This window comes from Opisthocomus hoazin, chromosome Z (genome assembly GCF_030867145.1).
Source record: "Opisthocomus hoazin isolate bOpiHoa1 chromosome Z, bOpiHoa1.hap1, whole genome shotgun sequence".
In the NCBI taxonomy this organism is placed as follows: Eukaryota; Metazoa; Chordata; class Aves; order Opisthocomiformes; family Opisthocomidae; genus Opisthocomus; species Opisthocomus hoazin.
The window spans coordinates 66,894,587-66,910,913 of NC_134454.1; the positions used below are offsets into that span (position 1 = coordinate 66,894,587).

At 38.6% G+C, this 16,327-nt stretch overlaps 1 protein-coding gene across 2 annotated transcripts in view; it reads right to left on the reverse strand.

The window, feature by feature from the left end:
- Positions 1-16,327, reverse strand: part of CWC27 (CWC27 spliceosome associated cyclophilin) — a 130,289-nt gene that overhangs the window by 92,971 nt on the left and 20,991 nt on the right. The gene's annotated exons all lie outside the window — the stretch shown is intronic.

Genomic DNA, 16,327 nt, shown 5'->3' on the forward strand with positions numbered 1-16,327 from the left:
GAGAGATTTATGAAGAATCATCTAAAGCAGCATTCCTGAAATCACATCTGTAAGATTCACTTCTTTTTATTCACAAAATGTTATTTATGATAAAGATACCACAACCAGAATCTGATAACCAACACGACTTGCTCTACACTGTATTAAAAAAACCTATCACCTATTTGGCTCTGTAGTAAGGCATGTAAAATAATAAAAATACTAAATTATACAGTGAATTGACTGTCCAGAGACAAACAGCAGATGTGATAATAAAGGAAATATCTGAACATACTGTAGTCATCCTTCACTGCAGTACCATTCTAAGATGTACTGCTTGTATTTACAAAAAATGTATTATATTATAGAAACAAAAACCTCAAAATGTCTCTTCCCATGCTACTCAACTCTGGTGAGACAAAGAAAGGAAATGGAGCATTAACATCTAGCAATTAGAAAGTACATGGCTATACCACTGTTAAATCCATCCTGTTATGTTACCAGGAAAAAAAAAAAATCACATGTTCAGCTAAACAACTGAGAACACTCCAGCTCTTTGAAACATTATCTTACCCACAATATAGTGCTAACAATCCACTGTAAAACAAGGATTACACATTCTCACTTCCATCAAGCTAACTGTATTTTCACGGGTCATCTACGCATCCTTTTTTCCAGGTGACTAGACAAACGCACACACAAACTTCACCCAAAAACACACTGACTCTTGCCAAGTAGCAGCAGGATGAAATATACCACAGTAACAATCTCGTCTTTGTCCCAGGCTAACACTATACCTATTAACATGCTTTGATCCTTAGCCAAGAAAAATATCAGTGCTGGGATTCTGGGTTTTGTGCCCAAACAATCTGGGTTTGTGTTTAATATAGTAGAGTCTGCTTTTAAGTTACTGCCAATCATTAACTCTACAAAGAGTATGTCTGGGACTATTTTTTCTTTACAATGAATGTTATTAAGGTAAAGAACACAGAAAAATCTACATTATTTTGAAAAGAATAAATGAATCATGCCATTTTTAGCACTAAGTAAATGGTCTTATTCAGAAAAATAAAGTATTTCAAAAACCAATTCTGAAGTACCCTTTCTTTCCTGTATGTCAGTTATACATGTCAGAGATATTGAATTTCTTGAATAAAATATAAAAATTCAAATGAAAAGGAACACACTAGATTCTTAAACTTACATTTAAAAATTCATTTTCACCAAAGGAAAAGATAATTCTTTTCATTTTCTGAGATAATTCAGAAGAGAACCTCATCAGTCAAAAAGTAACTGATCAACAGTTTTATACAAGAATGGATAAAATTTAAAACATTACTCTTCGCTAAATCATATATTATTGCTTTCCTTAAAAAATATTCGTCAGACTGAAATGAGTGATCCCTCATGCATTGAGGAAAAGAAAATCAAAAGAAAGTATCAATTAAGTGTACTTTAAAAGCATTAGTTCTGTGATATTACTTGACAAGATGAGAAAAATCCTAATAAACCAATGACTTGATAAAGCATATAAGGATTAAAACAAAAGTATCACTCAAGGTTCTAGTCCCAGCAAGATACTGTCCCCATTTCGAAGATGGTTGTCTACCTTTTATTCAGTGTGCAGTGGGCAGAAGGTCACGCACACTTTCTACAGCACTAAAACTTGTTTAAAAGGGATCTATTTTACAAGGAACTCCACAAGCAACTGTAACATTCGAACTGAGAAAAAATGGCAAGAAAAAGTGGCCAAGGGGACAGGAAAGGAAGGCGGTAATCTCTTGAGACAGCTTTATAAAAAGAAAACAAAAAGTTACTCAATCCCAAGGGTAAGGACTTTTTCAGTCATTCTAGACAAAATATTCCTTCCTCTCCTTTATCCTTCATACCACAGCATGATTGTCAAATTCCAGTCCAAAGGAATTTCAGTGGTTCTCAGGCTTCTTTCTATGAACTTCTACTTACATCAATAGTTTCACTGGAATCATTGAGTCATGTAAACATTTGCAGAAGTGAGCAATTTCCACATGACTGTGGATAAATCGTAATTTATAAATTAGCACTTTGGCTTCAAATCTATATTGAATTTATATGTCATGATAAGTCACTCAAAGCATACAAAACACACAAATTGATGTGGAACCCTTTCAAAAGAAACATCTGACGTAGGTAAGTATGATAGTAAGATATTATATGGCCTGTTGGTGAGTCTTGTGTATGGTATTATTACAAAGCTAGGATATCAATACCAAAACAAAAGATTCAGAAACATTTTCCCTTGTTGCAGACACTCTTGAAATACACAGAACTAAATCTCTTCCCTTCTTTTTGCTTTTATACCTAAAGTGAATTTTTGTGTGTGTGGTTTTCTAGTTTCATATCAGCCATAGTCAAGATCAAAAAAGGCACCACAAAAATACCTAGCATTCTTTTTCTGGGGATCTAGTTTATAAAAACACCATCACAAACAGATAACAAAAAAAAGTTCGGTATTTAAATTACAAAGGTGTGGAAGTTTATTAGTTTATAATTTTCAAAAGCAGAAGCTTAAAACAGCTCCTACATTAATGATACACACATTCAACCAAACTAGAATTTACAAGAATTAATTCTTTTAAGCACCAATTTAAAAGAATATATTAATTTAAGTTCCTATTTCAGATTTCTTCGTGAAAGACACGTTGACTTAGCTTACATCAATACCATTCCCACTGTTTTATGATACCCAGACAATGAATTCCCACCAATTTGTATCTGTGTTTTGTCAGGTAGCTCCAGCTCACACACATCTGCTTACCATAGTTGTGGCAATAAAGCACAACAGACGTGTTCTCTCAGGTAACACAGCTTAAAAAACTTCTCTAAATCAGAACCAGTATAATGCACTTTCAGTATCAACCAGGTATTACGCTGTGTAATAGTACTTCATAGACCATTATTTTGTCTACTTCATTTCCCGCATAATCTCTACATTCTTCAAAGGTAGTGCCCAGCTTGAGGCATGTCACAACTCTGAGTTTGAGCCGAGTTCGGCATATGTGTGGCAAGGACAGTGTAGAAGCACCTACACTTATGGAGTAAAACCAGGAAAATGATCTTGACATGTGGCAGCAGCTTTCTGTATTCTTATGCTTTAAAATCAATTCATAATTAATGGAGTAATTTAATCTCTCCCTCACAGCTAATACTCCAAACTCTTTACCTCTTTATCTGGGCTAAGCCTTGTCCAGATTCCTGTGAAGTGCTCCTGTAGTGAAAGAACACTGTCCTCCTGTATCTGAAAATATTTAGGTAGGTACTACCTGCGTAATACAGAAATTATACCTCCTACGTCCTTGCCAGGTCCTCACAGACAAGGTCATGTGCTTGAATTATTAATACCTCCTCAACAATTCATATGATAAACAAGCAAAATTATCTAATTCAGCTAGTGTTCATGACCTACCGTATCTAAGGCAAATGACTAATACAATGAATTTCTGCTTAGACACAGGTCCATGGAGACGTAGAAAAACAGGAAGACTGAAATATTGCAATACTGCTCTGTACATATAACAGCATATTCATACACTTAGTACTTTCAATCAGAGAGGTACAGCTTCTCCAAGGAGCTTTTCAAATGACATTTCAAGCGATGAGTGAAAGAACAGAAATAGAAATCCAAATCTGTTAATTACCAAACAACAACCAGTAGACACTTAGAACAGTCCTAAGTATGTTTAGTGTAATAAAAGCCACTAAAGGTTAGGATTTAAGAGAAACATTCTAATACTCTGCATTGAAACAAGACTAGTAGGAAAGATTTGCTGCTCACATGCTCCCTTGAAATTCAGCTTTACATGAGTTTTTGCATTTTTCCAGAAATATAGATTAGAATTTTCTGGATTATGAAATAGGTGCTGCACCCTACCTGAGAAAACCTGTGAGGCAATTCTGAACAGTAAAATAACTTCCTTACGAGGTTTATAGGCTCTGTTTTCCAGACAGTAATTTCAGACTTTTCTGTTAGTGTATTATGAGACAAAACGGCATAAAAAGAGGTGAGATTACAAAAGACAACACATAATTTTTTTGACTGTTAATTACAAAAATTTCAGTATATAGGATTCTCCCATAATACTTTTCAGTTTCTTGCAAGCCGCAAGGGCTATAAGGTCAAGAATACATAGGTGGCCTCTCAGTATCTAGCTTCCACTCCATGACCAGCTGGGTAAACGAGGGGAGAGCAGTGGATGTTGTCTACCTAGACTTCAGCAAGGCTTTTGACACTGTCTCCCATAACAGCTTCATATACAAGTTCAGGAAGCGTGAGCTAGACGACTGGACAGTGGGATGGATTGAGAACTGGTTGAATGTCAGAGCTCAGAGGGTTGTGATTAGTGGCACAGAGTCTAGTTGGAGGCCTGTAGCTAGTGGGGTTCCCCAAGGGTCAGTACTGGGCCCAGTCTTGTTCAACTTACTCATCAATGAGCTGGTTGAAAGGACAGAGTGTACCCTCAAGCAAGTTCGCTGATGACACCAAACTGGGAGGAGCGGCTGATACACTGGAAGGCTGTGCTGCCACCCAGCGAGACCTGGACAGGCTGGAGAGTTGGCCACAGAGGAACCTGATGAAGTTCAACAAGGGCAAGTGCAGGGTCCTGCACCTGGGGAGGAACAACCCAGGGCACCAGTACAGGCTCAGGGCTGACCTGCGGGGAAGCAGCTCTGTGGAGAGGGGCCTGGGAGTGCTGGTGGATGACAAGTTGACCATGAGCCAGCAGCGTGTCCTGGTTGCCAAGAAGGCCAATGGGATCCTGGGGGGCATTAAGAAGAGTGTGGCCAGCAGGTCGAGGGAGGTTTTCCTTCCCTTCTACACTGCCCCAGTGAGGCCCCATCTGGAGTACTGTGCCCTTTTCTGGGCTCCCAACTTCAAGAAAGATAAGGAACTACTGGAGAGAGTCCAGTGGAGGACTATGAGGATGATGAGGGGACTGGAGCTTCTCTCCTATGAGGAAAGGCTGAGGTAGCTGGGTTTGTTCAGCCTGCAGAAGAGAAGGCTGAGAGGGGACCTTATCTTACTGGTGGGTGTCCAGATGATGGGGCCAGACTCTTTTCAGTGGTGCCCAGCAACAGGAGAAGGGGCAATGGGCACAAACTGAAAAATAGGAAGTTCCCCCTGAACATGAAGAAGAACTTACTCACTTTGAGGGTGATTACACTGCACCTAAAATTCAGAGGGCAGAGTCAGGAAGGATAGAGACTACTCAGCAGAAGTTTCATGTTTAACACACTTTTGCAAAACATAGCACAGGATATCTTAATGCAAGGAGGCACTGAAGAACAAATTAGAAGTATTCAGAAGGAAAGTTGAGGGGTTTTTATCATAAAATGCTTCTTCCCCACCCCAAGAGAAGATTACAGATTTCTCGTTTCTTATTTGAAACACAGGCTACGTAGATCAGAACGAAGTCAAACGAAAAGTGTTGTAACTCTACCGCTGCTGTTTTACAGCAGTGTATTACACAGATATGTATCTAACTTTGTTATGTGTTATGTAATCATTACCCACTGTTTTCAAATCAAGACAATGTACTTTGAATACGCTACACAACCTAGCAAAGCAGAGATAGAAAAAAGTCTAATTTCATGTCATCACTTAGTAATTTCTCTGTTTCATCATATGATTAAATAACTACTTTTGCATAAAATCATAATTTCTATATTTAATCTATTAAATTGTTTAAAATAGCTTCAGACACTTATTTTAGGGTGGAGCACAGAGTGGCCCACTTCAAGGAAGTTAAAATGAAACAACATAAGCTGGTTTGCTGGTTTATAACAATAAATGGCTTCTAGTTTTAAAAGAACACCCATACAAACAGAGCACAATAATCACACATTGAACACATCTTTTTTGAAGTATGGAATGAATGATTTTGAATAAAATACTAATATTTACAATTAAGATTCCACTGTCAGATGAAACACAAGCATTACTCTTAACACGCAGAACTTTTGAATTCTTACATATTTATAAGAAAATTAAATAAGTGTAGGCAGCATAGTAACAAAGATCTGAAGGTTCCATGACATGAAAAAAATCAAGAGCAGGAGAGACGGCAAATGTCAAGGCAATCTCATGCAATAATCTTTTGTAGTGGTACGATATATCTACTAATAGATTTCCATCTCTGTTTGGTTCCAGTTGACAGTTTGGGGTTTTTTTTGTTATTATTCTTTTAACACCTAACAAATGTTTTCCATTATTCTAAAACCTGGCATTTTATGGACTTCAGCAATGACTTTCAGTTTAAGATCCAAAGTTAAGAGGTCATGATAAAAGGGTAACAGATTTGTCTGTATTATAATGAGCTCCAGCTAAAGCTAATAGTCTCCTTACACAGCCAAAAATGAAAACTAATCAATTTACATGCACTTATCTCAACAGTTAAATGACCTTTACATCAATTTTATTGGCAATGTCTCTTTAAAAAAAAAACACAACTGGTACTGGATTACATACACACAAAAAAGTACTTCTTGAATCAAGCTAGAATATAATAATCCAGTAAAACTTTCCCACAGAAAAAGCATACTAGTCAAAACCAAAAGGTTTCAGAGTAGCATATCGATTCTGACATAATGCTATCAAGAGTGTCTTAGTAGAATTCAACACGAGTTCCTGACTGGCTGATAACTTGGCTAATTTTAGAGTCAACCCCAATAACCTCTCTTACTGTATGGAATGAGGAAAACTTGCTTCCCAGTATTTTCAAGTACAGAAAAAAAAAAAATCAGTAACACAAACCAGGCCAAAAGAACATCTTCATTAATTAAGAAATAGGTTACAAAGTTATTGCTTAAAACAGCTGCCAACAAGACATTAAACACTGGCTGGAAATACACCTCTTCACTCCAGGTAACTTGGTACTAAATCCACTACTAATGCATGACACAAACTGTCACCGTAGCAAATTCTCCTATCAGGATTGCTGGGCAACCTGGACTTGCTAAATAAAACAAAAGTTGAAGATAACTAATTGTTAAAATCTAGGAACTAAAAACCAGAATAAGTGTACAAAATGGGAAACTAATTCTTGGGGAGTGATCACTGAAATTAATCTGGAAGGCCCTAGCAGTATAAGCAATCTCCGTGGAATATCAGTAAGAAGGGCTGATGTGGGCACTGTATTAATGAACAGGGAGGTGTAAGCAAGAAAAAAAGTTGCTCTGTATATAGCACTAGCAAGGCTAATCAGAGATTACTGATCAAAGCTCTTTAAAGAATGTTGAAAAACTGGAGAAGGAACAAAAAAAAGCCATACAGTGATCTGAGGACTGGAAAAAATGTCTTGCTGTGAAAGACTGAAAGAACTCAATGGGTACAGCTTATCAAAAAGACAGAAAGAACTCAGAATTCAGGTAGTTGAAGCAAAGAGAAAACAGAGCATACTGCAGTGAGCTTCAGAAAAAGGCACAGCAAAAAAAATTCACTGGCTACAAGGTGAACCCCTATAAATTAAAATGTAAAACCGGATGAGGTACTGTTAGGGGTAAGGCATCTAAGTCCTGGAATTACACTCACTGACTAAACATGGACTAAACCACTCTCTCTTGATATCTAATAATTACTGTTGAATGCCTTTCCTGTTCAGCTGTAGCCAACAGTGAAATCAATAACAGGGGTAACTGGCAGTAAATCATGGCATGAGATACACAGTTTCTCTACAAGTCTCCTCTGGCTTAAAACACTACTAACAGAATACCTGGATTTGCTATATGAGAAAGCAGCAGTTCTTCTGGTATAGTGAAGTCTCTTGCAAAGAGAGTTTGTACTCAAGAACTCAAACATCAGTCTTATTAATTTACAATTTATATTTCCTTGTGCTAAACTGAAAAGCAAGGAGACAAGTTGTATTGTTAGACAAGGCCTGATAGTAACAGTTCTACCTGATTTAGGAAAATGCTAGTAGGATTAGAAATACAGTTAATAAATTGGAAATAGTAATTATTGTGAAGAAAGAATATCACATTTCTACATACAAATAGATAAACGTCACATTCCAAAGTGAGTGAGTAGCTCCGAGTATATGGTATTCACATCACATTGCCACTCTTTACAAAAAAACGGCATTCATGAAAAAGAGTAGAAGTAGCTTCCTGAACACAAGATGAGATATTGGATTAAGTTTAAATAAGTAGAAGCAGAAATAAAATACCTAAATATATATAGATATAACCTAAAAACAATTAAAAAGAACAGCTAAAGAGCTGCTGGACTGGTTATTCCAGACCTCAGCAGAGATGGAGGGGTGTGTGTGTGCGTGTGTTAATAATTAAAAAAGAAAAGAAAAAACAAACAAACAAAAAACCCCCCACCAACAGATCGCAGAAGCTTTCAGGTCAGAAGGAACCTCAGAAACTGATCTACTCTAGCCTCATGCTCAGACCAGATGATACCCACTGCTCTCCCGTCATCTTGCCTTTGCTAAATCCATGCTATTTCCAATCACCCTTTTCTCCTTCACGTGCCCAGAAACAGCTTCCAGGAGGACCTACTCCATGATTTGCCCAAGGACCAAAGCGAGGCTAACTGGATCATCCCTATGATGACTGCCTTTTTTGAAAATGGTTGCAACATCTGCAACATCCTCCAGTCAGCAGATTTCCACAGTGTTTCAAAGCTTAGGACAGTAGCCGTGCAATGACATCAGCCACCTCGCAGTGAAGATCGTAGACAGCAGACTTGTATGAGATCAGTCTCAACAACCGTGAACTCATTCCACAGATGCACAGAAATGTAACTGTTATAAATAACAAAGAAGTTACAGATTTTCAACATTACAAGAACAAGAATTCTTCCACTGTAGAACTACGTAAGTCTCCAAGATTATTTTATTTCTTTTTATTATAATACCTGCATTAGAATTACAAAGTACCAACCATACAGTAAATGCAATCAGAACAAAATATTCTACCATATATGATTAATTTACGAACAAAATCCACCAATTTTTTCATTTATAACAGTTGCAGATCTACAAAAAGAAAAAGAAGTTTTGATTTAAAGGTCTTTTAAAAGACCTCCATGAGATCACACATAAAATTACCTTTGGCTATTCTACACCACAGTACTACGGCAGCACATTACGAAAGCAATCTTGCGTGCTCAGTCCGTCAAAGTTTATCCAGATTCTAAGAAAATGTTATGGTGTCTTACCTCTATGCGATTTTTACTGCATGGACTGAAATGGACTTAGGGTGAACTTGAGCATGTCTGCCTAGCATTACTAACTGTTTTTATTACCATAATGCCTAGCATTATTAACTGGTTTTATTACTATAATGCCTAGATGACAAAATGACAGTCGGGATGCACGTCATTTGACAAAGTGCAGATATCCGTAAGTAAAGTAGTTATTTCATCATGTCTTTTAACAAATGGAAAACAATAAGTCAGAGTAATTACACCTTAAAGTGTTCTAGACTTCTGTTTTAAGGATGAAGTAATTTCATCCTTCATGAACGTGCAGGGATGCAACGAGGAAGGCCAAAGCCCACCTGGAACTGAAGCTGGCAAGTGATGTCAAAAACAACAAGAAGGGCGTCTTCAACTACATCAGCAGCAAAAGGAAGGCTAGGGACAATGTGGGGCCGCTGCTGAATGAGGCGGGTGTCCTGGTGACGGAGGATGCAGAGAAGGCAGAGCTACTGAATGCCTTCTTGGCTTCAGTCTTCAGTGCTAAGACTGGCCCTCAGGAATCCCAGGCCCCGGAGGCAAGAGAAGAAGCCTACAAAGAGGACGACTTTCCCTTGGTCAAGGAGGACTGTGTGAGGGATCGCTTAAGCGATCTGGATGTCCACAAATCCATGGGCCCTGATGGAATGCACCCACGAGTGCTGAGGGAGCTGGCAGATGTCATTGCTGAGCCACTCTCCATCATCTTTGAGAGGTCCTGGAGGACAGGAGAGGTGCCCGAGGACTGGAGAAAGGCCAATGTCACTCCAATCTTCAAAAAGGGCAAGAAGGAGGACCCAGGGAACTACAGGCCGCTCAGCCTCACCTCCATCCCGGGAAAGGTGATGGAGCAGCTTATCCTGGAGGCCATCATCAAGCAAGTGGAGGAAAAGAAGGTTATCAGGAGTAGTCAGCATGGATTCACCAAGGGAAAATCATGCCTGACCAATCTGATAGCTTTCTACAATGGCATGACTGGCTGGGTAGATGAAGGGAGAGCCATGGATGTTGTCTACCTAGACTTCAGCAAGGCTTTCGACACAGTCTCCCATAATATCCTCCTAGGGAAGCTCAGGAGGTATGGGCTAGATGAGTGGTCGGTGAAGTGGATTGAGAACTGGCTGAATGGCAGAACTCAGAGGGTTGTCATCAGCGGCGCTGAGTCTAGTTGGAGGCTGATAACTAGTGGTGTCCCTCAGGGGTCAGTACTGGGCCCAGTCTTGTTTAACTTCTTCATCAATGACCTGGATGAAGAGTTGGAATGTACCATCAGCAAGTTTGCTGATGACACCAAACTGGGAGGTGTGGTAGATACACCAGAAGGCTGTGTTGCCATTCAGCATGACCTGGATAGGCTGGAAAGCTGGGCAGAGAGGAACCTGATGAGGTTCAACAAAGCCAAATGCAGGGTCCTGCACCTGGGGAGGAACAACCTCATGCACCAGTACAGGCTTGGGACGGACCTGCTGGAGAGCAGCTCTGCGGAGAGGGACCTGGGCGTCCTGGTGGACGACAGGTTAACCATGAGCCAGCAGTGTGCCCTGGCTGCCAAGAAGGCCAATGGGATTCTGGGGTGCATCAAGAAGAGTGTGGCCAGCAGGTCGAGGGAGGTTCTCCTTCCACTCTACACTGCCCTAGTGAGGCCTCATCTGGAGTACTCTGTCCAGTTCTGGGCTCCCCAGTTCAAGAAAGATGAAGAACTACTGGAGAGAGTCCAGCGGAGGGCTACAAGGATGGTGAGGGGACTGGAACATCTCCCCTACGAGGAGAGGCTGAGGGAGCTGGGCTTGTTCAACCTGAAGAAGAGAAGGCTGCGAGGGGACCTTATATATACTTACAAATATCTGAAGGGTGGGTGTCAGGAGAATGGGGCCAAGCTCTTTTCAGTAGTGCCCAGCGACAGGACATGGGGCAATGGGCACAAACTGAAGCACAGGAAGTTCTGTCTGAATATGAGGAAGAACTTCTTCCCTCTGAGGGTGACGCAGCACTGGAACAGGCTGCCCAGGGAGGTTGTGGAGTCTCCTTCTCTGGAGATATTCAAGACCCGCCTGGACAATGTCCTCTACAGCCTACTGTAGGTGACCCTGCTTCGGCAGGAGGGTTGGACTAGATGACCCACAGAGGTCCCTTCCAACCCCTACCATTCTGTGATTCTGTGATTCTTGTATATATACACACAGTAGATGTCTAAAGCTTCATGAGATGATTTATTTTACCCATGGCAAGCAACATGCACATAAGAAAAGCTAGGAATGCAAAGGAGTGGCAATACAGCTACTATTGATTATAATAGTAGTTAATTATTACTATTAATTATAACAGTAGTTAATAGTAACTTCTACTATTACTATTCATCTCCTTATGATAGCGATGACTTATAAACCAAAAGAAATGTGATTACTTAGTTCAACTACAATTCATAGGATTATTAGGAGAAAAATACACAAGACAAAATACAAACACAGAGTTAAATTCAAGTGATGCTAACCACTCAAACAAAAAAGTCACTTTTCTTTCTCAATAATTTGGCTATTCTAGACACCTATTTCATATTGCTATATAACAGCACATCCATTATAAGGACGCAACTGAAATTGCTGACTGTACAGTGAAAACCTGTACAGTCAACTGTACTCTACTTGCACACCATGTCTTGCAAACAAGAAGTGGTGAAAATTTTTAAAAGCTGGCAACCAGAAATGTGTGGCACCCGAGCTCCACCTACAGGATGAAAACAAATGTAAAAGCAATATTTTTACTAGCCAAAGTAGAAGAGAACTATATACCTGAAGCCTTCAGATGCTCATCTCGAGCCACTGCCATTTTACAAACTCAATGTAATGCCCACAAATTTGACTACTATTGCAATGATGGCAAACACTTCTTCTATTTGTATACATTCCTTCATGTAAACAGCTGTTCCATACTTTGAAGTTCAGGCTTAAGTTTTCTAATAAAAAAACAACAGACCTATGGAATTTCTCTAACAACTTGTCAGGATGAGTGGGAAATTATTTTTCCTGAAGTCTCCTACCTAACACAAAATTGGACAGTGTCTCAAATTATTTTTTAAAACATACACAAAAGGTTCAAATACATACTAGAATGACTAAAATTAACTTCACTCTTTGAGCACTCCAAGTGTGATTGCATTTAGAAGTGGTATTGGATCTCAGCACTATGAATGTGAGGTGTCTATTGTTTCCACATTGCTTCCGTGAAACAGATGTGCAAACTTCTGACTTCACAAATGGATTTGTGTTAAAAGAAACGGGACCAATACAAATGAATACAGATTTGTAGAAAAAGTAATGTATGTTAAAAGACTGTACTCTGAAAAAATATTTTTAGAAGTTCGATTATTCTATTAGCACATTTAAATATCTGATGAGATGAACAATTGTGACAGATACATTTCTTGGCCCTCTGACATCTTAGTAGGCATTACCCTTCAAGCTATGTATGGTGGATCCAACTTTTTGTTAGTTATTTGCACCTCCCACATACCTGGCTCTGATCAACACACACTTGGACTACAGTGGGTGGTGAAGTCCCATCAGCATATTATCAACCATCTCCAGTACACTTACAAAACAGTCATTATTCCAGACAATGAAACTTAATAATGTTTATCTTGCTTTATCTCACCACACCTCAAAGTTAGTAACACCTTATCTAAAACAAACAATACCATGCCTTTGATTTTCATGTCAGAGGATGCCAGACAATTATTTAGAAAACAGTGAGTCTAGAAATTGATGCCACTTGTGGCACTAAGCAGTGTCTCACAAGACTACAGCTCCCAGCTGCTGAAAACATAAAACCCTCTTCTGAGCTGAGATAACCCTTCTGGCTAGAACACTACTGTTACTGCCCCGAAACAGCTGAATAACCACAAACACAGCACATTGACCGTAAACATGCAGAGACAGCAGGTTACAGAATGCCTACATGTGTCTGAAAATGTGATAAAACATTGTGCAAGCTTTAGCATAAAGTCTCATTCCTAAGGGTGTGCTCTAGCTTTGTGATCCCTCCATGCTACAAACATGCTATTATACCTCAGGCACATTTGTTTCTAGCAGCCATCTCTGTAAAACCCAGCAGACAGTTGAACAGATTGGTGCACAGGTAGGTAGCAAGTATGTACAGTGTCCAATGTCTTTTCCTATTCTAAAGATGTTATTTGTCTGCCATGTACTTGAAGGTATTTTTTCAGAAAATGCTTTTCTTGGAGAACTTTTAAATTTGTGAATCCTCACCTCCACTATCTGATATGGCTATCTAACACTAATCTGTATTTGTCCAATCTCCATGATCAAGAACAGTTCATTGACTCCAAGAAGCTTGTACTTATTCTGTATTGGGGAATATTATAGTAATATCACAAACATTATTAGGGTGCAGGATTAATCAATCACCCAATGCAGAGTACTGAAATACAGGAATTACTTCCTTCTGCAGTCAGGAAACTGCTTCAGCACAAGGTTTCAGCAAGATTTGAGACAGAAAACCACCTCCTGTACTTCTGTCCCACATATTGACACAAGATAAATATTCATGTAATTTACACTGGGATTATGCATCGATCTCAACTGTAGGACTAATAACCAGATTTTGGGATCCAAGTTATCCATCATCCTCCTCGATCTCAGTACATTTCCAGTGGACCAGCTGTTTACAGCAGAGATAGTACAGCCATCAATTTCCAAAGCAGCCACATAGCACAACTTCAAAGATGTCAGAAAGGAAAAACAACGGATAGGTTCTTAAAAGATGTCTTGTGTATGTCCTCTGAAACAATACCTAGTTGTATCTAGCACGGCCATTTAAACATGGCACTAAATTTCATGTACTGTCATTTAGGTGCTCTTATAGAGAAAAGAAGAATGAAAAACAGAAAGGCAATGCTCATGAAATAGATTTACGGTGGTGTACATAAGCCTACATGGTTCTACAAAGAGATCAGGTTTACGTATGGCTCCAAAAGAAATGGTTTAACATCAATTTACACATCTGACCACACAAATCTTGTTGACTACAAAGAGTTTGCCAAAGCACGAAAGTTAGTGGCCTTGCCTCTAACTAAAAGTAAAATCGTATGACAGGAAAAACTAATGCCCATTTAAATTACAGTTGTGTTTACTATAATATCCTTTCATGTTATAGTGCTGGGTATTTGATACCAAAATGCTCTTGTTTATTTATCTCCAGCTATTAAGTACATTCAATGTTCTCTCAGCAAACACATAACTACATGGAACTTTGGAAGTAACATCATCTAGGCCTGAAAACAAACTGACTAAAACCTCAGATTTGCTCAAATGGCACAGGCTTCAGTACAGTATCTGGTGTGCTTCTCAGATTCAAATCAATACTGGAGAGGATTGAAAGGACACTGAATTTCCTGCTTAAATCCCATATTTTATTTTGTGGAGCTATTCAAACTTACTAAAGTGGTTAACAAAAATTATTTTATTGGCATTGTTCTCCCTGGGCTTTTCACTGCTCCAGAAAATGTAGACAAACAGTAACACTTGGTATATTGGTTGCTGGTATATTTTAATATAATATTAAAATTATATTTTATATATGAATATATAAAAAGATTATCCAAAATAATTAAAGTGTTCCTACCACTCTTAAAGCATGGCTTGCTTCTAAATCTACAGGCCACGCAGAGTTAAAAATACCACCTCACATGGAATGCTCAAAACTTACTAATCTTGCTTTTAGAATCACATTAAATTCTTTCAGTAAAAATAATCAAATCGCTATCCATCAAGCTGCAAAGGTCAGGGTGCGATTTTTGTCTTATCTTAAGAATTAGTTTTGTTTTACAAATAAGATGAGGATCGAATGTCCACCATAACTGACAACAGCCCCTTCTTCAACACGATTTAGGTATTTTTTACTTTTAGCAGGTACATATAGTCATATAAAACCAGAATAGCCTTCAAGCAGTGTAAGTCAGACACATGAATTTTTGATGTCTGTAAAATAACAATTGATTTTGTTTCAGTCACTCATTCTGTTTTCCAACCAAAGGTTCAATATGTATTTTACCTCAAAGTGTATTATTATTACAACAAATCTATCTTCATGTGCCTTGACCCAAAGCCTTTACTTCCCAATTATTAATAGGGATGGTAACTGCTATGGAACTTGTGAAGCATTTACATTGACTACCAGGTATTCTTTTGTCACAAACAGACTGTCCTGGATTCTTTTATGTTGGCAATATGCCTTGGCCATTACATATTAAACCATATCTGCAGTGGCGGTAAAGACGGAAGGAAAAAAAAAGAAAAAACAAAACAAAACAGGGGGAATAGTTCGGTTCAGAGGAAACTGTTGCGGAAGAGATCTCAGACAGCCATTACACAAGCAGAATTTAATATAAGCAAAGCCTGAATAATTTCATCGGGCAGTTATTTGTGACAACTATGCAGAGTATAAAATCTAAACTACCTTTCTGATGCCTCCTACCCCTATCCGTATCCCCCAGTAAGTTTTACTGAATAAGTAAATATACATGTTTAACTTTATAACTGCAAAGACTTAATTGTTCAGTAACTTCTCAAGCCCATGTTTACAGAAATACTGGACAATAATTCCTAGCAAGCTTGCCATCAGGTCCACTACACAGCACTTGCATATATGACCAATGTTTTTATGCAATATAAATATCATTAGGCAGAAATTTGCAAACCAGCTCTGGAAGAAAAACTGCCAAGACACAAAGTTCCAAGAAAACAAACTAACTTACTGAAAATTGAGTGCTAACCAGTACAGATGTTCACAAAGGTTGGCACAGCTATATTATGGGACTGGAACCCACGCTTTTATGTCTGTGAAGAGCTGAATACTGCTACAGAAATGTAATAATTTGTCTAGAGCTAGTTTACTGATTTGAATACAGTGTTACACTACTAAACACAGACATATTCCAACCCTCTAGGAACAGCCCTAGACAGTATCTAAAAACTGACATATCAATTGCAGTGTTGAAAAACTAGTACACTGTAAGAATGACTACTGTGTTAAAGCAGAATTTAATGAATGACTAGGAAGCCTTTACTTTCTGTAAATCTCAGTGGTGGATGACCACCACATGTTATCACC